This window comes from Pelmatolapia mariae, linkage group LG9, assembly GCF_036321145.2.
Source record: "Pelmatolapia mariae isolate MD_Pm_ZW linkage group LG9, Pm_UMD_F_2, whole genome shotgun sequence".
Classification (NCBI taxonomy): Eukaryota; Metazoa; Chordata; class Actinopteri; order Cichliformes; family Cichlidae; genus Pelmatolapia; species Pelmatolapia mariae.
Genome location: NC_086235.1, coordinates 14,044,774 through 14,071,369, shown reverse-complemented (window position 1 = coordinate 14,071,369; position 26,596 = coordinate 14,044,774).

Here is a 26,596-nt window from a genome sequence, read left to right as displayed (position 1 = left end):
ACGCAATGGCGGCGCCATCTTACCCTCTGACCATACATACATTACACAGAAACATCACATGGGGAAGACAGGTCAGAGAGGTATAACAATAGAAAATGCACCACATGAGGAAAGATAAGGAGAAAAAAATAACTCCCCCCAGACTGAGCTCCAATAGGGAGATCAGTTTGAGAACAGAAAAAAAACACCTCTGCACATAGCACATGAAAAAACTCTTAAGACACCAAAGAAACACATGACAAGCAACAGGGGTGGGTAAAGGGTGAGAGACAGCCGATGTAGACAGTACATCCGGGCCTGCAGCCTATGCGCTCGTCTCCTTGATCCACCGTCAGCATCGGAAGGGAATAAAACGCCTTTATCGAAGGCGTTTGGAGGGGGGGAGGGGGGATGAGTGTACATCTGCATATGTCTGTGTGCATGTGTGTGTATATGTCCAGAGTTCAGCTGAGACAGTGTCCTTCGCCCTGCCAGGCTAAGTAAACAGTCTTCCAGCCAACCCAGGTGGCCTTGCATAGAATGGGAAGAACAGTCTAAACACAGTCCATTATCAGGGTGTTGCTGTTCAGCTCCAGCCTTGAGACCGCAGGTGGCGCCAAAGGGGTATCCGCATGAAGTGATGGTGGTTTTTACTTTATTGCGAACAACTCATATGAATTTCAAAGCTGTTCTAACAGTCCGACACTGGTCTCTCAATCTCCCGTTGGAGAGCCGTGAGCTTCTCCATGATGTTATCAAACTTACGCGCCGTGATGTTGTCATTCTTGCGCTCAAAGAGCCGATTCTGAGAACTCACGACCACAGTGAGCTTCTCCAAGATGTAATCCAATTTGCGCTCAAAGGTGTTATTCCGAGCGAGCCCCTCCAGATGTAATCCAGTTTGCACTCAGAGGTCTTATTCTGAGTATTCACGGCAGCCGTAAGCTTCTCCAAGATCTTATCCGTGCTGCACTCAATGAGCCCATTTTGAGAAACTCACGCCTCGTCCCATCGTTTCAATCCCAGCGGGCAGCCTTGTGGGGGTTTGAACAGCCGGTTCCGCTTCCTTAATTCTTAATTCTAAGCCAGGGCCAAGCCAGCTCCGATCAGCAAGAACCCTGTTATCATGGTTCCGAATAGGTAGATATCTTCAGCACTCAGGCTCACCCGAGCCCAGATTTCTCGTTGAGAAAGGGGTGTCAATTGCATTCAGCGACCAGTTGATCAAATCCATATTTCTCTTTTAGGTTTTAGAGAACAGACTGTGAGAGAGTGTTCCAGGGAAAAGTAATACAAAAAACACGAGACTAGACAAAGGACACAAGAGGCTAAGCAGGGAAGCTAAGGGAGAGGAGGAGGAGGAGAGGAGAAAAAGTGCGACCGCCTTCGTCAAGAGCAAGAGCAGAGAGCTTATGCTACAGTGGGGCTTTCACTGTAGTATAAGTTCTCTCTTTCATGTGTAGCATAACCCCAGAGGTCTCAGGTAGATCTAGTGAAGTCTCCAAAGTTTGGATAACTTCCATGATAAAGAGTCTTTTTTCTTAAAGATGACTGACAGTGGCCCTACTCCCTTTGATGCTGTATGATACCCACGGTAAACATGACTGAATAAATAGTTCCATTAATGAAAACTGCACAGGTCAAACTGAGTGCTTTTAACTGGGGTCCCCTATGATGAAAAAACATTTGTATTTTTAAAAACACTTATTAAAGTAGAAATAGAAAACAATGATGTGAGACCATTAGGAAATTGAATGAAAAAGTAGGATGCAGGACGAGGGTTCAAACCTCATGTACGGAGTATTTCTTCTGGTTTTTGTTTTACCTGTAGGCTCCTATCTTTGCATCTTGTTTTTCTTTTGCTATTGCCTTCAGCTGCCATCATTTGTAACTCGCCAGTCGTGAGTAAGAACTACAGATTACAGGCTGACGATTAATGAAACAATGGAGAACATTTCTTACACAGTGTGAGATAGTTCTTCATTGTGCTTTTCCCCAATAAACCACAAAGACACTCAGAAAGCACAAAAGGCTTTCTGGAGGGTAAAGAACAAGCCACTGTATTTCCTCCCCGCAGGCTGCTCAATACAATGTGTAATGGAAGATCAGAGTCTGGAGCCTGCTGGGGGATTACTGCAACCTCTGGCTGAACCACACACAAACAAATGAGCTTGAGGAATTATGTGCAACCAAAATCTCTATTTCGGAAAGGCAAAATCTATGTTTTGCCTTACATGCGATATATGTAATTATGGCCTTTTAATTTCTTGTAAATCCAGGTTAAGCTTGCAAAACTGTAAAGAGTGGTTTATATTGTTTTGTAAGCGTTTTAAAAAATATTTTCAATATATGAAAATCAATGAAATCACTTTTGTGGGTATTTTGGAATTCATGCCCCATTTATACATAATGTAAGGTAGTTTTCTTCCGAGTTAAAGGAAAATAGTCTCATTAATTGAAATCTAACTGGAAATGGAGCTTCTCTAACATGTTTTATGTTTATTAAATGCCATATTGTTGAATGAATACCTACATATCAACAGCCTTAAAAGAGTGCAGAGGACTCTTTAACAGAAAGACTTCATTATGTACTTTTTGAGCCGGTCTTATGTCAACTTTGTAACAAAAAAAAAGAAAAAAAAATACCCCAACTGTCCTGCATCTGTACTCAACTCTTACCCTTATGATTCCTGAAAACACAACACAGCTTTTTTGCCAGAATAAATTTTTGTCCTTTTTTTTTTAGGACTAATTAGCATTACTGTGTCAGACGGATACATCAAGAGACTGACAAACAAATCCTTGGAATGCAGATCCTCAGATTGCGAGGAAAACTTTGTTTACAGAGGAAATCAGTTAGACGAGAATATTGTTTTGTCTCAACACAGTTTGAAGGACTACATGATTTATGTAAAGCAGCAATCACCATGCAGTGTCGAGTGCCAAATTCTCGACCCGGTGTGGTTGTGACCTTTCATGCTAATCCGCAGCTCTTCATTACAGACAAAAAGACTTGCATCTAAACAAGACGGACTGATTTCCATATGCAACACTTAACCATTTATCATTTAATTGTGATCTGACTATTCTTCATCGGTGGAAATTAATAGAGGCTCTCAGGAAGCCTGGCAAAGTCAAGAGAATTCCTTTACATAATCAAATATGCTAATTATAAGAAAAGTGGATGAATCTGCAGCAATACACGAGCCCTGGATTAGTGCTGCAGAACAATAGGCTGAGGATGCCAGAGTTTACTAGTGTTTGGTTGACACTTATTGAAACAAGCCATTCTGTTCTTTCTGCAAATGTTTGCATCTCCATGAGTTGCTGTTTTCTTTAATGGCATGAGGAGGAAATCAGTCCAAACTGGTACCCGAAGAGTAAAAACATTTTAACTGGGAAATGCTCTAAGGAAATGTCCAAATGGATTCAGTATGTTAAAAGCTGTAGGAACGCACTATTTTGAGTAGAATAGAGCAAATATGTTGCTGAAAAATACATTTTATTCATGTGTGACTTGACCTTGAGAAAAACAAAGGTATTTCCAAAGACGAGCAAATATTTGCCTCACAATAGTGATCGTTTATGTTTTGATCTTAATAGATAAATCTTTCATTGACATTCCTAGATGGCTCAATGGATAATGTGCAGATTCAATTCTTTTCAAACCTCTTGCAATAATAAAAAACTGATGCATTTGTCTGATTATTTAAAAGTTACTAAAGTGCCAATAATATACATTTTATTTTGGATGACTGTACTGTTACTATGTTACTAGTGTAGTGGATTCTCTTACTTGACATGGCCCAGGTTTCATGAGGTCAGAAAGATCAACATGTGTAGATGTTGCAGAGATACCTAATTTTTTCATGTCTGCATAGGAAAGTTGTTACATTTGAAAGCTGCACCATTATTACCTTTAGACTAATCCATTGTATAAATTGCACAACCAGTGCAAATAGTAAATTAGTGTGTATTAAAAGGGAAATTTGAGAACCTTAAAAAATCTCACAGTAGAGCTACTGCTCCTACATGTCAAAAAGAGCCAGTTGAGGTGTTTTGGGTATCTAGTAAGTATAGGTCTTGGGTGTCTCCACCCAGGCTCCAACTGGGAGGAGATGTCTGGATAGATGCAGAACGCCCTGTAGTGATTGTATATCTATCCCAGAAATATTACTGGGAAGAAGGACATTTCGAATACTCTACTTAGTTTCCTGCAACCACGATTAAGCAGAAAATAATAGATAGCTGGATGGATTGATGGATGACATGATGTTTGGTACAAGCCGGCCTTCCAATTCTTTTGTGCCATGTTCCCCTTCTCCACTCCCCAGTGGCCTGCACTGTGTTTAACGATCGAGCCCCAAGTACGTGCACACGCTTTTGAAGAGCATTTTTGCAGAGGACAATAAGGTTCACAATTTTATGTATTTTGTGGCTTAATTGGGGCCGTCTTGGCGACACTGTCCTCTCACATTGCTTATAGACTTCTTAATTACTTAACACAATGATTTTCACAGAGGCAGCTTTGAGAAAACATTGGAGTTAACGATTACACCGAGTCCAAGTGAACTGTGCCTGGGACACCCTCTGCAAGTCGACCAGAGCAAGGTACACTGGGCATGGTACACAGCAATCACAACACAGTCAAAGGAAATGGACTTTTGGGGGTCAAACGTGCTCAGGCATAGTATGGCTCGCCTAGTGTGAGTAGACCCTTAATCACTTAGTCACATATTGACAGAAGTGGTTTCAGATTTTACCATTTAAACAGCCCGAGCTGTAAATGCCTTTAAGCCACATTCCTTTTCTCTTTGGAGATTTTAAACCATTAATATCACATTATTTGTGATGAGTCTTTAGTTCGCTCTCTGGCCTTATTTGTGTTGTTTATGTATGCTTGTTGTGTAGTTGTCAGACTGTGAATGTTTTCAAGCCTCTGTTGATTTTATTCGTCTGTTGCACACATAAATGTGGCTATTTTCTCTGTTATTTTTTCATTTTATGTGACCAATGTGCAAAAAGAAATGCAAAAACCATGTCACCATTAATACTGCTCCAAGAGCAAATCTCCCTCCTCGTGCATTGTATCAAATAAATACACACAAAAATGAATAAAAGACATTTTGTGCAAAATACGTTTTGCTCATCCAAGAATGTCCTCTGAAGGAAACATTTGCAAACATGATAATGAATCAGCTCTGTAACACATATTTACATGCAGACATTAGGGCACAGAGGTCAATTTAATAGTCCTCTAAATTGCCACAGGGCACACTTTTTTTTTCCATTTTCCTCTCCAAAAGCTCTTTTCTATTCAAGCCCACAGTGGTGGAGAAGCGATCGCAGCTATGATTTCTTATCAACATTCACAAGTTCCCCGACCTTTAAATACAGAAAATAACCTAAATACCCAATGAGAATAATGATGACTAACTGCAAGCGTTTCAGTAATTAATGAAAATTACCAGAGAATCCATAGTTAATGAGGAAGAGCGAGAAAACTCTTGATATGTGACTAAAACTGGAAAGAGAAACCTTATCTGTGGAAAATGAACTTTTTGAGAAAACATGTCTCAGTTTTGAAATTTTGAATGTAAGACTGTGTAAAATGCAAAAAAAAAAAAAAAGGTTCCCGATTCTGTGCGGGAGCATGAAGAGTCTTCTTCTGTATGTTAAATCCCATAAATGACACCATAAAATATAATTCTTACTTCCTGAGACCCTTTCTCCTCATACAGGAACATTACATTTTGGCTTTTATGCATTTTATACTGTATTAGTACATGGCCATGTTACAGTATCGTTTGGTCTTTTCATGCTGTTGGGTATAATAGATTTCAATAAGTAGGTAGGTAGTTTTTATTTGTATGCTAAAAATTGGTCGTTTTCAGTCCACTGCTAATGTATTTGCCAAACTTTCAGCGTTTATGAACATAGTTAAAAGTTGCCTTCATGACACTGAAGCAATAGGATTCTTTCATAAGGTGCTGTCGGTGCAAAAAGGCTAAAAGCTGGTTTCTAGACCTGTTGCTAGGTTATTGATGGGCAGTGTGATGATCATTATATATCATGCATAAATCAATTTGGGTGGTTATAAATATGCAAAAAAGATGTTTTTATAAATTATTGTAGGTGCATAAATCCTAAAAATGGGTCATTTTAGCTTTTTGCTAGGTGGTCACGATGTCATAATATCTTATTGATTTCCATCTTCCATCTTCTGAAACCAAAGATGTACCTGTGTGCCAGTTGCTCAGTTCCTGATGTTCAAACCAGACCCATTGGTGAATTTTGTCCATCTTTTATATACAGTATATGCATGTTACACATACAAATGCAAATACTACAGAAAACTCAGTGCAAGGTGGTAAAATGAAAATATCAGTTAAATGCAGTATTTAAATTTAAGGAAGGACATCACATAAACTGTACGTTGGTGTGGCAAAGAGCAGAAAAATCATATAGATACAGTCAGGGGGCAGAGCTTCCAATGATGTGTGCGGCCATTCAAACCCTCCTGTTTTACATTTCTTTTCATTTGTGTCAAGAGTTGCCCCAATTTATTTTTGTCCTCTTGTTGGCAGGATTTGTTTCCTTCACAGACAGCTGAGCTGAATCCCAACTAATCGGGAAGACAACAACAGCAAAAATTACACAGAGGTGAAGAGAATTAAACCAGCAGAAGTTTGATTTGATATTGTTTCACCCAAAATGAACTCTTGTTTTCGGGAGTGTCAGAGAAGGTAAAATATATATATAATAAAAAAAAACTAGAACCAGCTGAGTAATCTAGATGGATTTAGAGAAACAGGGAGGCCCTGCAGAATGATTTTCAATAAGAAGGAGATGGATGAATATGGTGAATGGCAATCGGCTGCTGGAGCCATTTGTTTCGAATCCTTTCTGTGAAATTAAATCCTCAACTGATTATAAGAGAATGATATTACATGGATGAGGAGGCAGAGATAGAAATATGAAACAATTCCAAATGTAGAGGAGCACAAGTGTTTTCTCTTACCCAATGAAAATAATGCTCCATGCTGATGCCACTGAGCAGAATTGGCTCTCGCTGATAGGAATCATCCAAGAAATGGCTTTCATGATTGCAGCTAATGTTTGCATTCAGCTGTTTGCCAGTTTGAAAATATTCCCCGCTGCTCATTTATGCATTTGTTGGAATCAAGTTTAAGTTCTTTTTAGATAAAATGTACCTGCATTCTGGATACTTGAAATCTGGACCATGGTTGTTTTTTTGGCTTACAGAAAACACAAACTGAACACTAAAAGCTGCTGTAATTGCTTTCTTATCAATGAAATCTGGTGTTATTTTGACAAAGTTCCCAACAGACTAGCAATTTAAAGACAGCGTTCTTGCTCTCCTTCTGTGGCGATGCTGGCAGCATCTTAGAACTCCAAATCCTGACCAGGAGGTGTGTGTACATAGATGGTATTCAGTGTTAATCTGATTAGAGTGAGGAGATAGGGATGCCTGGACTATATGTCATCTGAGAACAACATCACCGCTATTGATTAACCGAGCAAACATCAGATGGAGACACCAAACATTTACACAGAGATATACACACATACACACACAAACGTAGCTTCTCTGCGCTATGGCAGATGGTGGTCAGATAGACTCACATACAGTATATGGGTTCATTTTCCTGTGTATTTCCTGCCAAGCCAATGCTGTCTGTCCACTCTAGCAACAGGCTGTTGGTGATAATGCATTGGATCTGAGACAGATGTCTCTCAACAACCATCTCATTCATGATGGAGCGAAAATTATAACCCTATGCGGCTGTTACAGGAAATGATGCTAAGGGTGAGTGTCTTAAATCCATACTAGGCCTTAAACATGCCAAAGAACTGCCAATATCTCATCAAGTATTGATGATCTATTAACATATTTTAGAGGCATTGTGCCAGCAAAACTCATATCAGCTTGTTTTCTGTTTAAAACGGCATCACTTTGGAGAGGGGAAGCATCCATCTGTTATGCTGAGTGGAGCCATGTGTGTTTGGACTAAGTTTTGTTTGTGTAAACACCGCAATGCTTATTTGTCCCTGAGAGCTGTGAGAGAGAGCAACGACTGGGATTACTGACGAGAAAACACAAATAATAGGAAGTAATCTGTCAAGTGGGGAACAAAGTCCTGCCCTGAGGGCTAAATGTCCTGACTCCGTATGCTTTATGTGAGTAACAATTAGGATTCATATCCCCTCGTAATTACCAACTGTTGTTGACTCCCAGACAGTACATGGCTTCAAAGCCGTTCCAGACGATTTGAAATGTGTGCTGATGAGAGGGGTTGATATTACCCACACTGCATAAGTTTCTACAGTCCATAACTTTTTAGCTGCATTATGGTCTGTTTTCATAGGCAGTGTTTTGGTGCTGGCAGGGTCTATTTTCTGTGCAAATTCTATGAAGTTCTGCAGCAACAGCACAGAAAGTCTGCAGAACAAAGTGCCCTCAGCATACAGCTTTTCCCCTGTTGTACTCACGGTGCTTTCAGCTGAAAATAGTTCAACTCATTTCTCCCTAACAGACTAATAGCAAACAAGAGTGGGTGAAATTTATGACATAAACACTGCAACCATCCTGCTGTCATACACAACCCAGTTATTTTATTTAGCACTGGATTTTTAAAACCTAACATAGCATTTTTAAACCTATTTGTGACAAGCACTTAAGGAGGACTCAGAAAATGAAGCAATACTCAATCTACTTTTTCTCATTCTAACACAAAACTAACACAAATCTAGACTGAAGAAGAACAAACATGAAGATACCAAGGAAGCTAGACTGATAAAAATGAATGACCTGACAGACTATAATCAAACAGAATGCCAAATAAACAAGAACTGAAAGTCCAAAACACAAAAGTCAGGCTCCAAAACCAAAGGCTATGACACTAATTTGTGGGCTATGATAGTCAAAGTTCTTTCTTTCTTTCTTTCTTCTTTTTTTTTTTTTTAAAATAATGCTAGAAACATCCAAATGAGACTTCCAAAGCATAAGAGGAGAGTCAGTCCTTGACCGTAGCTTGAAGAGATCATTGGGGAGCAAGAAGGCAGAGAGGCAAGGCAGACTTTAGGCCAAGTAGCAGGTGGACAGGCTGGATTGGTCAGCACATGAGGAGGTATGTGGAGTACAAGAAGGCTAGTACACTGGAAAGGATAAATAGAAAACTAGAAACTGATGTGACAGTGATTCCACTACCTGTAAGGTTAGTAAGGTAAGCACAAGCACTGAAGTAGACTTAATGCAAACCAATTTTCATATTTGTGCTTACATACCATATAAACAACATAAACACACACTAATAAATGGCCCGGTGGATTTGCAGCAGCTTTGTCGATCAAGCTGCCCCAACACTGCTCCCTAAACAGCTCTGTCCCACCTCTGCAGGTGAGCATAAATAACTCTGCTACGGCAACTGGAGTTGAGCCTCAAGGAAAACGCCACTACGACTATCAGAATAATCTGGGAAAGAGCAGAGTGACAGGTGGAAGAAAATACTTAAATACTGCAGGCAGGTGATTAGTTGATGCTCACCTGGAGCACTAGCTAGTGATCTTGTGGGAACTGGTAAGAAGACAGGCCTCAAGAATCCACCACTCGATGGATTACAGTGATTTTTTTTAACGAAAACCTTCCAATAAAACTCAATAACTGCCGATGTTTGAGTGCATTTGAAGGAAAATATTAAAAACAGATACTTTTTTAGTAATGCAGCCTTGAGATTTTGGGGCTATTTTGATTCCAAAACATGTCTTCTTTCAAAGTAATTCGAGTAAAAGTCCCAAATCCAAATTCAGGTGTAGATATTTCAACAAACTGATACAAGAGTGTTTTCAATTATATGTTTTCTTTTTTTACCACATTGTGTTATAACATAAAGTTTCAAAGGATTTGTAACGCTGAAATTATCTTCTTAATTCAAGTAGTCAGCTTGGGAAGCCTCATAGTGATGTCTAATACCCACCTGTGATGTTCCCCCTTTAAAAAGCCACATTGTTGGTTTTACTATTACGATTACAAATGAAAAATTTCAGCTATTTTAAAATGTACCCAGTGGTCATTCACATGAGCCTCAGATGTAATTTGTTTTCAGCCATAACTAGCATGCCAACACAACGCTTTTCATCTCATCTTGTTACTTTATGTTCTCAAGGTTTGTTTATCGATGACGTTAAAAAATTCCCCGTCTGGGGTATTTGAGTAAGGTAAAGAATTGTAATTGGAGTGCTAACTAGAAGTGCTGAAAACTGCCCCAGGGAATAGCCAGGGCTGTGGTACAGGAAAGAAAAACTCAGAAATAAAAAATAAAGGTTAGAGTGCAAGGGGATTGAAACTCTTAAGATACCACCGGGAGTTCTGATTGCACACGAGCATTTAAAAACCATTATGAAAAGGGCAAATGGCACTTTATTTTTGTCTTTACCTGCATAGATGCAATATTGCTGCTCACTTTTTTCAGGTACAGGAGCAGAGACACTGCTTCTTTAATGTTCATATTGCTGAATTTGTGACAAAAAAAATGAGGATATCAAATAAAGTTTTAATGATTTCTCCTTTTCTGTGTCAGCTAAGATGGATGTGCTGTAGATAAAGAAGTGGTGGATAGAGCCAGGCCTGAATGGAAGACTGGCTATCAGATAGAGATTCACTTTCTTCTCTAAGGGAGGGGAAGTGGCCATTAGTCAGGGAAGTAATCTAATCAATGTTGTTGTGCACAACAGTGCAGACAGCTGCAGCGCATCACTGAACACTATTATTCTTAGTCATGTTCTCATTGAAAGAAAAAACGCTGGCCCACGATGCCCCAAATCTCCTTTCGTCCCTGTGTGCGGGTCCTGCGGAGGCTGCTGGAAGCTGGTTACATCCCAGGCTGTACACAAAAAAAAGTGAGGAGGAAGGCGAGAACAGGCTCTCAACTCGAGGAGCCAGACAGACTTTTAATATCATAGGGTTTTTAATGCATATGAAACATTAATATAAATGAGAGAGGTAGCAGTATATTATCAGCATCCACTCCTGCACAGATTGTATTCAGCCTCGCTGTCCTGCTGTGCTAGTTTATGTTCCAGTGCCCTGCGCATGTGGTGATAATCTCTGACCAGGCTGCAGGAAAGATAGGTGAGATGAAAGAGGAGAAGAGTGGAGAGCGGTGCTTTGATGGCCAACTGCCACGAGTTCAGAGAGGGTCAGACCGCAGCACACTTCATAAACCTTTGGAGCCATGGAGCTGGAGGGAGTATGAGAATTAGACAATAAAGTTTAGTGGCAAAAGGTGTAAATAGTTCATCTGAATTCTCACATTTAATGGAATACATCATCAGCTATTATAGTCTCTAGTTTCTTCCTTGAACACCTTTCTGCCTTTTATTTGCTTTTTCTGTTACATTTATGTAGAAGGGAAAAAAGCTCCATTATTTAATGCAGACAATATAACCAAAGTTACAAATAACAAGGTCAGTGTGTGTTCATGTAAGTCAAAAAATCATGCTTCAGCTTCCACCTGTTGCCCAAACCTTCTGGTTGCGAGAGGCAACCAATCATAAGAAGGTTGTCTTCACCTGTTTATGCTTTTTTTGTCATTACATCTAATTAGTTGTACAACATATTTTTATGCTATTTATATTTTTGTACAGGTGCTACAGATTGTTGTACACTGAGGTTGTTCATGGTTATATCTGACCCGTATGTGTTCAGGTGGATTTCAGAACCACCAGAGTGGGTCAAATCAAGGGAATTTGTGGTTTTAGGGAATCTTGAAACTGTGAAGCTGTACATGCCATGTCTGTATGTGTTAGAGTTAAAGGGGGACCTTGACACTGTCAGGAGAACTGTCTGTGTTCCCACCACATTTGCCCAGCTTCCTGCAGAGAAAGGCACCTGCTGGTCTTTGAAGGGTAAACAGTGAAATAGTACAACAACGTAGGAGTGATAACCCATGGTGCACAGCAAGAAGGTTCCTGGTTCACATGCCAGCTGGGGCCTTTCTGTGGGGAGTTTATATATTCGCCCTGTCCCTACTTGGGCTTACTTCATTGTATTGCGGTCTGCTACCACAGTTCAAGACCATAGATGTTGGTTAATTGCTGATTATACACTGGCCACGGATGTGAGGAAGATGCAGTGCTTGAAGTGAATAGAAAAAGTGCCATATGAATGTATGATTCAAATGTGACTTGAAGTTAAATGTTGTTTGAGTGTTATATAAATGTGAATCCATTACGCTTGCCTCTAAAAGCATCATGAATGTAACAACATAATATAAAATGAAACAAATTAGAATCCAATTATTCTAAGCTACCTGAGATTGAACTAAGTGAGAGATAACTGAGATCAAAACATAGAACATGAGATGGCTTGGTGGGGTGATATGACTTTAAAGGCACCTGAGGTGTCATTTTAGGGAGTGTGGGAAACACCTGTGGTGTGGACCCAAACGCAGACAAAACGAGGTGTGAAGCGTGAATAACCAAGAGAGGAGCCGTTTTATTTATTTATTCAATGAACAGCGTAACGAAAAGGCTGAAGGGAGATAAACTATAACTAAACTGGGGAAAACTGAACTAAACACAAAGAACACAGAACATGTTAGCTGGACATGGAGAAAACCTGAAACCTGAATATCAAAACATAAAGCATGGAGAACAGACGACCTAACAAAGAATGAATGACAACTCACACCATAAATGTGCAAGAGGGTGACAAGGAAAGAGGAAACGCACGGGGAACACGGCTGGGGCGAATAAACATAATGACACAGGAGGAAGCAAAATTGAATACACTGAACACAGGATGCAAACTACCAAAATAAAATAAAATAACCCCAACCCAGGAAACACGCAGACTAAGACACACAGACTTGACACTGGGACCGGCGGAGAAAAGGACACAGGAACATGGAAGCTAAAGTGGGAGACGAAAACAATGACATGACTGGAAGCGGAGAAGAAGGGAATAAGAGACACAGAGGGAAGAGAGGGAGCGAAAGAGAGAGAGGGAAGGCAAGGGACATGGACAGAAAGGGAGGGAGATATGACAGGCTGGGGAGAACATACATGAATGCACATGACAGACAGGGGAGACATGGAATGAGACACAAAGAGGGGAACATGTTAACTGAAAGAGGAGATGAGACACATCGACAAGAAAAAATGGAAACAGACTAACAACTAAACATTGAAGCAAAACCAGGACTAAACTCAATACTAAATAATAGAAAACTAAAACATTAAAACTCAAAGAAATCACAAAACACCATGAACTCAAAATGCTGGTTCAAATGACCCAGAACCATAACAGGATAGACTAGTTCACAATAATGTTTTTTGTATTTGAATTAATATTTATAATTATATATAGTAGTTAAGAGGGTTGTTTTAAGTTAAAGCAATGGAGACAGTGTTTAATAATTGCAATATTGTACCTGGTTACTTAATAAAATTATTATATTATTATATTATAAATATAGAGATTCTTGGCCCAGGTCAAAACTGACCCAAGCCACACTTTGAAAAAATGAAATATGAACACTGTGTAACGCTTCAAGGGAGAGAAGGAAAAAAAGAGAGAAACTAAAATAAAAAATGCTTCATACAGTGGCTGAACTGTGCGACTGCACAAGGCAGAGTTTTAAAAAGACAGATTATTTAGAACTGTGAATCATGCAAAGCTATGCTAATAGAGTACAGAAATGAAAAAAAAAGAGCTGGAAAATATCTTAATAGCACTTTTAAATGGAATGTAGCATTTTTAAATTTTATTTTATACTGTGTTTATTATTTCAAATATTGTTTCTGCTTTAAAAGTAAAAAACTGACTATGTATCAGGTTTTCATTCTTAACATTTCATGGGTAGAATAAAATTGAAATTACCACTGAAGATCTGTGGTTTTAATATGGCAATAAGCCAATTCCACCTATCAGCCCATATACTTAGACAGCTCACTGGCTGCACACACCAGCCTGATCTTTATCACAGTTTCGGCTCTCACCCCGGTTGAATGATCTTTTTGATAAACAATTCATTTGAAATGTGTGCTGCTCTAAATTTCTCTGAGCTCTGCAATATCACTGAAAGCACATTTATAGGAAGAGTAAATCATCTGGGCTCTATTATAAAAGCATATTCCGCCATTGATTCGGTGCCCGCTGAGCCTGGGCCGTGTTAATGGCACACCAATTTCTTATCCTTCACAGTGCACTTGGCCTGATGAAAAGGTCATCCTCACTATCGTGAGCAGGGATGCAGCATGTGACTGACAGCAATTGATGTTAACAATGGCAGTACCTGTTTACAACATCCCTGTTGTCTATAAAGGATGGACTTTGCCGCTGTGATGTCACCCACTGTGTCGTGAAGTCCTGTTATGAAGCCCGGGGCTGATGTTAAACACCATCTTGCTGTTTTAAATAGCTAACTACGATACAACTGGAAGTCAGCGGTTACCAGAAGAGTTGCCTCCTGCTGGCCTTTAAACACAATGTAGTTCGAAGCTCACAGTCCACTGAAAATGCTCTAGAAGGTGTCTTTAAGGAATAATCCACTGTTTTTTTCTTAAAGGGAAAGGGGTTGCCTGTGATTGCCACTTTGAGGCACTGCTATAGGGTAAAGTTTGTGAGCCCATGGGGTCCCAGTGGGGACTCTTTTTTCTATAAAGCTGTTGGCCTTGACTGTTGCAAAAAGCCTAAGCTTGAGCAACTTTTAGCCAGTAAGAGGGCTGTTCACACTGGTTACTTTGAAGTTGAAACTACTTCAAAGGCAGTACTTCATTTTTGTGGGTTCTTTTTGAAGGATCAGGCAGATCAAGTAAAGCAAAAGCAATACAGACACACATATACATAAAGAGAGAGATTCACATCCTGGAAAAACAGGGAGCGCAATCGAACCAAAGGTAACAAAGTTTTCTAGCCACAGTCTGGTTAACAACAATAAAATATGAAACTCCTAAAAGCCTTATTAATGAAAGAGAATAAACCCTTGAAATTGACTTGAAAGTGCCATGGATCTTTTGCTTTCAGTACAGTAGTAAAATGTTCAGCCTTTTTTAGCAAGTAAAACAAAACTGGCCATTCCCCTTGTCATTGACAGGAGTGTTCACAGTTGGAGCAACTCCTTCAAATGCAGGCCACAGACAGCCATGTAGACCCATGGCTCTACATGCCACAACCCATTCCCGCTGGATATTTCCTCACGGTCAACTTGACCCACGCTGGAGTTACTGCCACTGGGCGTTCAACTGTGACGCTTGCTCAAATAAAATGCTTCTCCGCAGCTCTTTTTGCTGTTGTCGTCTCAGCCTGTTTTTTTTCACCGCCTTTAAAAGTTTGGCTTTGAATGTGTTGCTCTTTGATTTGGTTAAGGGCAATCTTTGTATTTAAGCATTAAAAACAGTCCAAAAAAAGCATGCAAAATAAAATCAAACTCTAAAACAAATAAATAACACTGCCCAAAAATTGCTATCGAGGCTGGTATTAGGGATATCAGATATTAACTTTGACTATGTGATGAAGCCACATCATATCTAGCCAGCTATAAAAATAACATTTTACACCCACAGAAACTATCCAGCTCTGTGACTCTTTTTGTATTTGGTGCTGCACATAAAGTCGTGATTTTCAAATGGGTTTTAGAAACAAGAAATCTGAAAATAATACAGAAGAATAAACCAAACAGGACAGCATTAAAACCAAGGTTTAAATGAAATAGAAGCTGCTACTTGGGACTTGACTCCAAGTGATTCAGAATATTACAGAGACAAAATCAGAAGGTATAAGACTCAGATATAAGCCAGTAAAGCATTGCTACAAGAGCTTCTATCTTGGAAAACAAAGTAAACTTGAAAGCTCTCAAGAAAGGGAATGTGATTGAGGCTAATGCTCCTGATGGTGCTCGGTGATGCAATGAGCTTGTTCACAGTGCTGTCATTGACAGAAGCGATCAAATCATTTTCTCGACTAATGGGTACTTCCCCTCCCTAAGGAGAAAATGGGAGCATGGCTAATGCATGCGCAGTTTCTAATGCCAGGGACGCGACTTTGATCTGTTAAATTTATTCAAACAGGACAACTGTCTGGTGATAATCATGAAATGGCCTTAGAATGAATATCCATCAATGTAAAACCTAATCAAAGTGATGAAAATGTTCTATTCATTGAAACAGGCCTGTACAAAAGTGTTGGCATAATAATTTAATTGTAACTGATCTGTATGCGAAGAAGATTTATAGTGTCTTTATTCTTTAGATAAGTGCCATGTGTGCATGTTCCCATTAAAATGGCTGTTTTTAATGGACAACAATCTTTACTTCTTTCTCTTTGCTACATATTCGTATAAAATTTTAAATAGACTGATTAATTTCAGAAAGGAAAAAAGAAAGGAAATTCATTCAATCCCAAATTTACTGAAGTCTAAGCATGCAGTGTTTTTATATCACAAGTGGATCACATTTAGAGTTGGAGTATGTTGGGGCTCAGTACTGGTGAGGCACTTGAGGATTCCTGAATGGCCGCTTTGCTGTTCACCCTGGAACAGAAGTGGTAATTATACTTTGCACGTCTCTGGAGAATTTATCTGAGTCACAGACAGCTGCTGAAGTAGTTTTACTGAAGCTGTAGCATGGAGAATCGTCAAAGGACAGAATGTATCATTTGCTGTTATTTTTGAAAGAGAAAACATGACAATTTTATATCTAAAATGTTTGTTGCAGAAACTAATCCGGCTTTAATAATGTGAGGTCATAGTTCATTGAGATGTTCATGTTTTATGAAGACAAAATGGGAAGAAAGGTCAGTTGATCAGCCAGTAATAATACAGTTAGCAGTACCTTTACACATTCCACATGAGTGCCTCATCAGTCTATGATAAAAAGAATAGAAAATGAATTTTTAAAAAATGGGTATTTGCAGACTGGAGAGTGACTGCTGAAGGTTGCTGGTTGTCACTAGATGAAAATGTTGGACCAAAAAGCTGCTTGTGGTTGCTTTGGTCTATTCTATTCTTATTACTGTGTGTAACAAGTGTAACAAGCTGCATTACCCTTTTCACGCATATTCATAAATGACTTCATTTCCTGCACTATAGCCTGTCTATCTTGCATAGAAAGCTATGGCCAATACAGAGTCACCAGTTGACCTAACATAACACATAACACGAGGATAACGTGCAAATGTCACACATAAACACCCCTTGATAACCAGGAGATTTGGATTTAAAGGAACCTTCTTGCTGTGATGCCACAGCTGTATTCACACCAGCTGGCCGCCTTAATTTGAAATTTACCTGAATGTGTTATTATCAAGCTTTTTACATAGTAACAACACACTTATACAGAACTTACAAATTATAACAACTTCAGTAGTAAGGTGTATCATTTCTTGTGAAACAGAAAGAGCATAAATCTTATAACAAACTATTTCAATATTGCTTATAGCATCTATATAGCTGCATCAGTCTCATCCAAGCTTGTCCACACTGGTTACATTTATATTTCTGTTTTTCTGGCACATGACATCTCCATAATCCTGCCAACAAAACTCTGATGGGCTCAGCTGCTTTTCCAGCTGCAGAATCAGCTCACAATGAGCCACATTGGAATTTTTCTATTTTTTTAAATCGATGAAATCATTTTAGATGTCGATGACAATTCAGAGATCTGACACCACAGTATTAATTTGTGACCCTTTTCTATGAAACCTTTTCCCCTTCATTCAGGGCCTGATTGGAATTCATGAGATTTGATTTCCAGCTACCAGACACCTGAAATGTTCAAATCATCTGAGCAAGCTGTGCTTTGTTCTGCAGCAGTATCCAAGAGCTGCTCAGACGCAGAAGAAAAAGAAGCCTGAAGCTCAACTCTCACCTCCAAAATATTGTAGTATGCATATCAGTATTAATATTGCATGTGTTTTGGTTTTTAGTTTGGAGAAAATCTGTATATTGGCTAATAGTCATGTTGAGAACCTTCATACAGTAGCAGCTAATTTTCTTCAGCACATTCATTGTTCTGAAGGATTGAGGCCTTTCCCTGACCTACCAAACAGCATTTCTTCTCAAAATCCCTCGGCAGAGTCTTTTAATTAGAGGTCATGACAGCTAAAATTATTTACTCTAATAGACTGCATATTTTTAACTTTAATTCTGCTTATTTTCCAGTCACAGCAGTATCCAAGCGCCTCATATTTTGGATTACCTCGCCGTAGAGCAGATTGTTGATAAATATATAAATATCCACTTTTTTTAAACAAGCCTCTACCAGAATTATAAAGTCTAACATCTATTAAAAACTTTTTTTAACATAGACTTTGATGTAATTTAGTAGATCTAAGAGCAAGCAAAGCCTATCCTGTGGAGTGATGAGAAAGTGAGGAACACCAGATTAAATGGGCTCAGGGTTCAGCCTGAGGGTACTGTGGTGCTCATTGGTCACTGTCATCCACTAAGTCTTCTTTCTCTTTACTGCCTTTTGTTTAGTGCATTTGGCCCCAGGGATCTGTCTGGCAGACAGAATGATTCTGAAATGCTGTGATGAATGTGATGCCACATGATCTTCAGTAATGCTGGTTACCAAATCTTTTTTTTTTAAATTTCCTTTGATTAGGAGACATTCATGGGAATTTAAAGGCTTCATTCAGACAAAGATAGAAAGCAACTTCCCAGGATTGAAATAAGATTGAAATCTATTTGTGTTCTATGTGTATCTTATCAAAAGAGAGAAAATGCTGGACAGGAAAAGTGGTTGGATGACAGAGATGTTAGTCCACTTGTTACCTAGCTGGAAGTTGTGGAAAGGCAGCTGTAAAACAAATGTAAATATGTCATGTTAAAGTGCAGATGTCTACTACACAGCTGTAAAGAGAGCATAAATTAGACCTGTATTACTTGCAGCAAAACTAGTTTTTGATTGTGAACATATAGAAAAATGCCAGAAGCTTCATTTCAAAATGTTACATATACAAAAAGCAAGTGGGAAAGATCCCTCCCCATGCAAAATTTGGAACCTAAAACTTTGACAGGACAATGCGTGCATCACTATGGAGGCCTTGCATAATCCACGTGTTCAAACATCTTGAAGATGGGGGAAGCTGGTGAGTTGTCAAATCTCTTTGGAGCAGATCAAAGAGTGTTTTTAGGAGAACAATCTCATAGCATCTGTAACGCATAATAGGGGAATGTAATGTTTTGGTCTTGCATTGCTGCCTCAGGGAAAGGGAAGTTTGCAGTCACCGATCCAACAATGAATTCTTCTTCAGCAAATGAGCGAATGGAGAAAATGTGAGGCCATCTGTCTAAAGTTGAACTGGAAAATGATCCCACAAATGAAAGTTGCGGGAAGGCCTTGTCAAATGCTTGATTTCTGAAATGTTGTGAGAGGGTTTAACACTGGCAGCACATCCAAGAAAGGCTTCTTGCATTCTTTTATATATGAGGTCTAGGATCTACATACTTTTACATCTGTTGATAATTTGCTGAATAAATTACTGGGAAGGTTATTTTTTTCTTAGTGGTGCTGTCTAACATATTATAAAGAGCAACTACATCTGTCAGTTCACTAGATTTGTTATTTGGAGCACTTTAAAATCTAAAGAAAAGTTTTGGTCTTGGTTAAATTATTACAAAAACAAAAAAAATCTAAATGTTAAAATGTTAAAATGCCAACTCACACCTTTCCTGCCCTGACTGAATGTTATAAATAAAAAGCACATGCAACACACTGTATCAGACATCAGACAGCCTGGCTAATGTCCAATCCAACAGTACCGAAGTTCAGGGCTCTAGTGCATGTGTGAAAAAAGGCTACTGAGACATTTCTGCTGAGTATTATGTAAGTACACATTGTAACAGCTTTAAAGTATATAAATTGTAGTGACATTTGGAGCTGCTAAGGTTTTTTGGCTGGAGTATGATGTTTAAATGCATTCTTTGCTTTCTTCTACATGATGAACAACTGTGGGAGGGAAGCTATGTGGAGTGACTTTCCTGAGCTTCTAGCTTAGCTTAGCTCCCACATGAGGCCATTTAATAATCAGAAGGCTGGCTTGCCCGCTTCAGTCTCCAGTACTGCCAGTTTTGGGCAAGGTAATGAAACCAAGTTGCTTTCTGATGCGTTCACTGGAGTATGAAGTATGAAATGTTAGCTAGAAAGCACTTACAGTAGGTGTAGCAAAATGTACTTGTGTGAATGAGGCAAGTTCAGTAGAGTAGCGCTATATACAAACCAGTCCATTTACCACTGGTGTGTCACACGGTTTATAGCAATAGTGAGATGGTCTTGGATTCAAACGTACAGACTTAGTGCCATTTTTTCAATATGTGCATTTATTTTAGTGAAGATATATAATTCAACCAATCGTTGGTGGCTAAAACTAACCAGCAAGTGAAAGCAAAATATATGCACATGTTTATTATGTACATTTTTACACTTGTAGTTTCAGTAGTTTTAGTTCTAGCGGAGGAGGAAGTTGCTATTTTTCCTTGATTTTTCCTAGAGACAAATAGTCTAAGCTGATATTAGCAGATTCAGCAACAGCATAAATATATGTAAAATCACATAAAACTTTCCAGCATTCAAAAACAAAGTGCAAAAAGTCCCAACAAACTAGTCTCCTGGCTGACAAAGTGGCTTAATCCAGGTCACAAATGTGAACTGTGTTACTCTTTAAAAGAGAAGAATTATCCCTCAGATTCCAGTATTGCTACAACAGGTGCATAACAGTACCAGTGCCATAGGACACCCTGTGTCTATCTGTATGATGCCAACATCATCTGACAGAGCTGCAGTAATTGATGCCCTGGGATGTGAACTGGATATTGGTGAAAAAATGTATCTAAATAGATATATTTTTATAAGAAATGAACAGAACTGGATTTGAACTGTCATGCATGCATGTGTTTTCATAAATCCTCATTTAATGAACAACTGGGTCAAGCTAACACTGTGAATTTAACATTTTTTAGAGGAGTTGAGGGAAAATAAACATGAAAAAGTCTGTGGTAATAAGTTAATAACTAAAAAAAGAATGAGGCTGAAGACTTTCCCCCCAAGAATATGCCTGTTTATCTCTTATAGCCTTATGTATTCTTACGTATTCACAACCTGTCCAGAGTATTTCCCTGACTTCACCCATTACATACTGGGACAGCCTCCAGCCCATGAAAAAAGGATTAGAGGAAATAAATGTGCTCTCCCGCACGCGCCTGTATGAGGATGTGAGTAGGGTCTGAAAGATCAGAGAGTGACATCAAATTCATTGAGTTGCTTTTCTGTCAGGCTCTAAACAGTCTTCTCTCAGCATCCCACTGTGTTATTAGAAGCAGTCAGAAAGACAGAGAGGAAGGAAATAGGAAAGCACTATAACTCAAATTGCCACCCAGAGAATGCATCTCAAAACGAACGTGATCAGATAGAGGGAGGACATTACCATTTCTATTACAGCTATTTTGCCTCCAGCAAAGCAGTCCATCGTCCGTCTCTGCGGAAATAATCTTTTCTTTTTTTTTACCATTAAAAAGGATGCTTTGTCAAAGCTTTGTAAAAAAAATGAAATACATTTCTAATTCATAGAAAATGTGTGATTTTCAAGAAGTTGTTTGCATGGATGTTTTTGTCTCTGCGGCAAAGAATGAGTCAGAGATGCAGCGGTGGAACCAATAGTGAATGGGAGGTCCACCTCAGTCTTATGCTCCATTAGCAGTCAGCGTGTAATAGCACGGGTGGACATGTGTTCAGTACAGATAACAGAGAAGTGGCTGAGACTGTGACAGAGAGAGACAGCCCTAACAGACTGGCCCTGATGTTCCAGCACCAGCGACATGTCTACCTCAGTCTCACCCACTCTCTCCCTCTCCCTTTGAGAGCATTTTGAAATACCTGTAGGTACAACAGAGCCAAAGAGAAAGATGGAGAAAGAGCAAGGAGAACTCTCTGGCCTGAAAATTATCTGGCTATATTGCAATTATTAAGGCAGACTCTGACTAATTGATTTGCAGATCTTTACCTCATTCAACCCAGAGCAGCTTCTGGGACTACTGGAATATGCAGACTGCACTGGAGCCTTTGCTGCTCCTTTATTCATACTGAGTCATATTCACATTACATATCTGTTGTGCCATTGCTTTTGACAACACGCCCACATGGACACACTTAAACAAATTTGGGGTTGAAATATTTATAGTGTGGATATTAAATCAGGAAAATCATAAAATTGAAAACACAGGTTCATTGGAGGGGCAAATACAAAGATAATTTGCAATTCAGATTTTTATTTTTATTGCTGAATAAACTGTATTCATAAGTCACTGAAGATGTTCCCACATCCACTCAGTTCATTCTGTATGAAAAGAAAATGTGACCTACACTGTAGACAGTGAGAAAAAAAAATGACGATTGCAAAAAAAAAGATCTAATCTAGGTGGACACAAAAGGTGTCACACCAGGTTTTAAGCAAGAAAGACCACCTATATTTCCAGAATTTAATTGGAATCTATTATTCTAACAAAAAACTAATAGATCAGTAAGGATAGAGTAAAATTGGAAGGCAATTTCCTTGCAAGCAAGAAAAATCTGTGGTTACCTGGTAACTGTACTGAATTTTTATGTATTTGACAATTGACTGCAGGTAGCTGTGGTTGCCCAGAGGTCAAGCATGCAACACCCTCAACCTCTAGGTGGACACATTTCGATCAGAAGGCCATTGCACAGGTTGCCTGGTGGGTTGCAACCTATTTCCAAACAAATAAGGACTTGGACTGTCAGCAATCACCGCCAGATTTGCTAAGGTTCTTAAATAATTGCAGCTATATAAACACAGACAGATTGCTAACACAGTGCAGTCAATGTCAGCCTGCACTGATGAGTGCAACTTTTTTGTGAAGAGTTTCTTTAAAGTACAGGACTCAACTTAACTGGTTAAGTTGGCTCACCAAGGCTGGTGGGCGCAGCTGTCTTTTTGCTGTTAAATTGTCGTCCTGCAGCAACTGCGTCACTATTTGTGGAGAAATTTGTTTCAAATATGTGAAGTTTTGGCTGGATTCTGATACTAAGTACTTCATGTAAAATTCTGTTATATGTGAATTTGTGTGCATAAAGACAGCAACAGATTTGGGATTGTGATTTACATGCAGTTGCCAGCTGGAACCCATTCAATTGCAACTGAGAGCAAACTGAGTGTCTGACTGTCGTTCTATTACCTTCGATACGCCAAAGCCATTTCGAGGACATCAGCTGACTGCTAGTAGTTGTAGACTTGATCTCTAGCCTTGACGTAACTATTTCAAAGGCAACAAGACTGCAAGCTTGTTGCACAAAGTCATAATAATTTTGGTCATGCCACGGTCACCAACTGCTGTTTTTCCTTGTGTGACTGTAAAATGCTTGCTGTTAATCCCGCTGAGAATCAGCAACATGATGTGTGCCACTTCACAGTTCTCATCTTTTTGTTTGCCAGTCCATATGGTTGTGTATCAGTGGCTCTTAACATGTGAAGCTCTAGCCCATGAGCAACCACACTGATAGTTGCCAAGACAATGTAAAGAGCCAAAAGCAGCATCGAGTGTGGGAAGAAAAACTAATGAGGCAAAGAACACAGATATTTTTTTTCAGGAAATGATGGACCAAACTAGGAGGAAGAAGTGAGGAACATTTTGATTTTTAAAAAGTTATTTTTTCCAAAGAAAATGAAATGGTAAACAAACATCGTTAATAGTGTTTTGTGCATTTACTGAACATGTGTTATTTTTTACAAGGCCTGCAACTGATGTTAGTCTGTTGGTGAGTCAAATATTGGTCAGCATCAGACTATTTTATTTTTGCTCCCATAAATGGTGTTTATATACATCTGACCTGATTTCCTGATAAGCCGATTGCTTTTTAAGTGTAATGCAGTTAAGGAGAAGACATAATTCCTCAAACTTTCATTAAGTAGATCAGGGTTCAACAATTTTGTCACTTAGTTTTGTTGTTTTTCACATTAAACATTCATTTTCTTTTAAGTTTTTTTTCTCTTGCTGCTCGGCTGGGTTTAGATACCAAATCTACCTGATTAAGTTTAGGAAAAGATCACTGACTGATCTAAAGGAGACCGTCTTCATGACTGCCTTTTTGCTCTTTTTATAGTGTTGCAGGGTGCTCAGTAATGCCCTGTTTAATATGTGATTGAATACAGGAAAAGTGGTGAAAGCAGGAAAGCAAGAACATAAATGGCAAAGAGATACTGACAAATGTCACAAACAGCAGTGATCTGGAGATACAATCAGTTTCTCGTCAAAAATACCAGAGGTTATGGTTTAATTGTATGAGCAAACTCATTCTTGGGGGACAGTGCTCGCTATATATAATCTATTACTGAAATTAAACTTCATTATATTAAAGCACAAAACAATTGGCTCACAAGGTATAACCAGATATGCACCTACCATTGCAATAATAATGGGTGTTTAGTCACTGATTGCCTGTGGCGATTTTCTCACTGAACTTGACAAGAAGATTACCCTGTAAAATTGCTCTCATTAATGGCAAATTATCCATTTAAAGCCCCGTGGCACAAAGTTTTCGCCCTCTTAGTCATGATTCTATTTTCTGCAAAAATAACCAGCTGAACTGTTTTTCACTTTTCAGGAAGGGTGCATTCTTCATAAAAAAGGTGATTTTTCTGTCCATATTTATTGTGGCTGTATGTCAGAAGGAGATCAAAACAACTGGTGAACACTTTTTCCAGGAACCTTGGCAGGCAGTTGGCTTTTTGTGAGACACTTTGAGATCTCAGATACCATCCATAAATGCACTGCTCTCTGCTGCTCCATGAAAAATTCTATGTTGATACCATCCATAAAATCCACTGTACAAAAAATTCCAGACCTTAAAGTTTCTAGTTTTGAGTTTATATAGGAACAAAGGAATTCTTGGGAAAATGCACATTTGTTATTTTACAAACATGTGACAACCATTGGCATTTTAAACTTTCAAAGCCTTCTCCTTGGCTGATCTAAAGTAATACTCTTGTATTGCTCTTTGCACATGTAACAAAATACTGCAGGAACAGTACTGACAGGGACTAGGAAGAGCATAGTTCTCCTGTGTTGGCTTCTCTTCATTGGCTCCCTGTTGAGTCCAGAATCAAATGTAAAAATCCTACTCATCTCATATAAAGTCTTGAATAATCAGGCCCCATCTTATCTTAAATTCCTTATAGTACCTTATCATCCCAATAGATCACTTTGTTCTCAGATTAGGTTTACTTATAGTTCCTTAGTTAGAGTATTTAAAAGTAGAATGGGAGACAGAGTCTTCAGCTTCTAGGTCGCTGTTCTGTGGAACCTGCTCCTGGTTTGGATTTGGGAGACATTTTGGTTAAGATTTGGCTTAAAACTTTCCTTTTTGATAAAGTGTATTGTTAGGGCTGGAACAGGAGACACTAAATCCTCCCTTAGTTATCCTGCAATAGGTCTAGACTGCTGGGGGCTTCCCATGATGCACTGAGCGTTTCCTGTATAAACAGTATGTGTCTATAGAACACTCTACGTTTAATCATTAGTTATTATTCATCTCTAGCTCTGTTCCACAGTGTGTCTTTGTAGGGTCCTTACCTTACAATCTAAAGCACCTTCAGGTGACTGCAGTTGTGATTTGGAAATATACAAATAATCTTCAACTAAATTGAATTAATCTGCTTTTGTTTTTCAACAGCCTGATATTTTCTTGGAAACTGATAAGGTATTCTCATACTGTGAGGACAATAAACTCACCTATAATTTCCATTTGTGATGTACATGAGTAAAAGCTACATTAGTTTTGCAGTTTACCTGGGTTTCTGTTTACCCATCCCTTTCGTTTGCCTTTTGTTCTCCACTGCAAACACAAGCAGTGAGCCAAGAAAGGTTTTCACAGTGATGGAACACCTAGCAGGTGCCAAATGAAGACTCATGAGACTGTTTCATATAGATTTTTTTTTAAATTTATTTATTTACAATTTTGGACCTACCAAATAAACCAGGAGATTAATTAGTTCTGTAAAGAATCACTGTGTTGGAGTTCATACAAAGAGACAAACAGAATGAGATGAGGCAACCACTTAATCACTCCAATGATTTTCTTTAAATGGGACCAAAGAGATAGAGTTTGAACAAATTGCCAAATGATAATTAACATGATCAACTAAATTAACATTTCATATATATTAATTTGCTCTTCTTTAGTCATTCAAGGCAGGAACATACGCAGGTCTTCTGACTGAGCTTGTGCAGTATGTCTCTTCTGCAGAGCAACACCGAGATGCTGCATGGAAACTGACCAAGACACCTGCAGGTGGATTTTTTAATTTTTAATTTTTTTGCTATGAGAGCTGTGACTGCTTCTCAGTGACCAGCAGATTTTATTCAGAGCTGTCCAGGCCCCGATCATTCAGTACAATCTATGTATGGATTCAGTATATTCATCTGAAAAATGTAGAATAAGTGGTGATAAGACATGTAGATTGGTGAATTTCTTTGATATGTGGGTTATAATTGGCAATAAAGTTTTGTGTGTTTACCAGAGCATGCTTTTTGTATCTTGTTTTTGTCACATTAAGGATCTATCCAGACAATCAAATTAC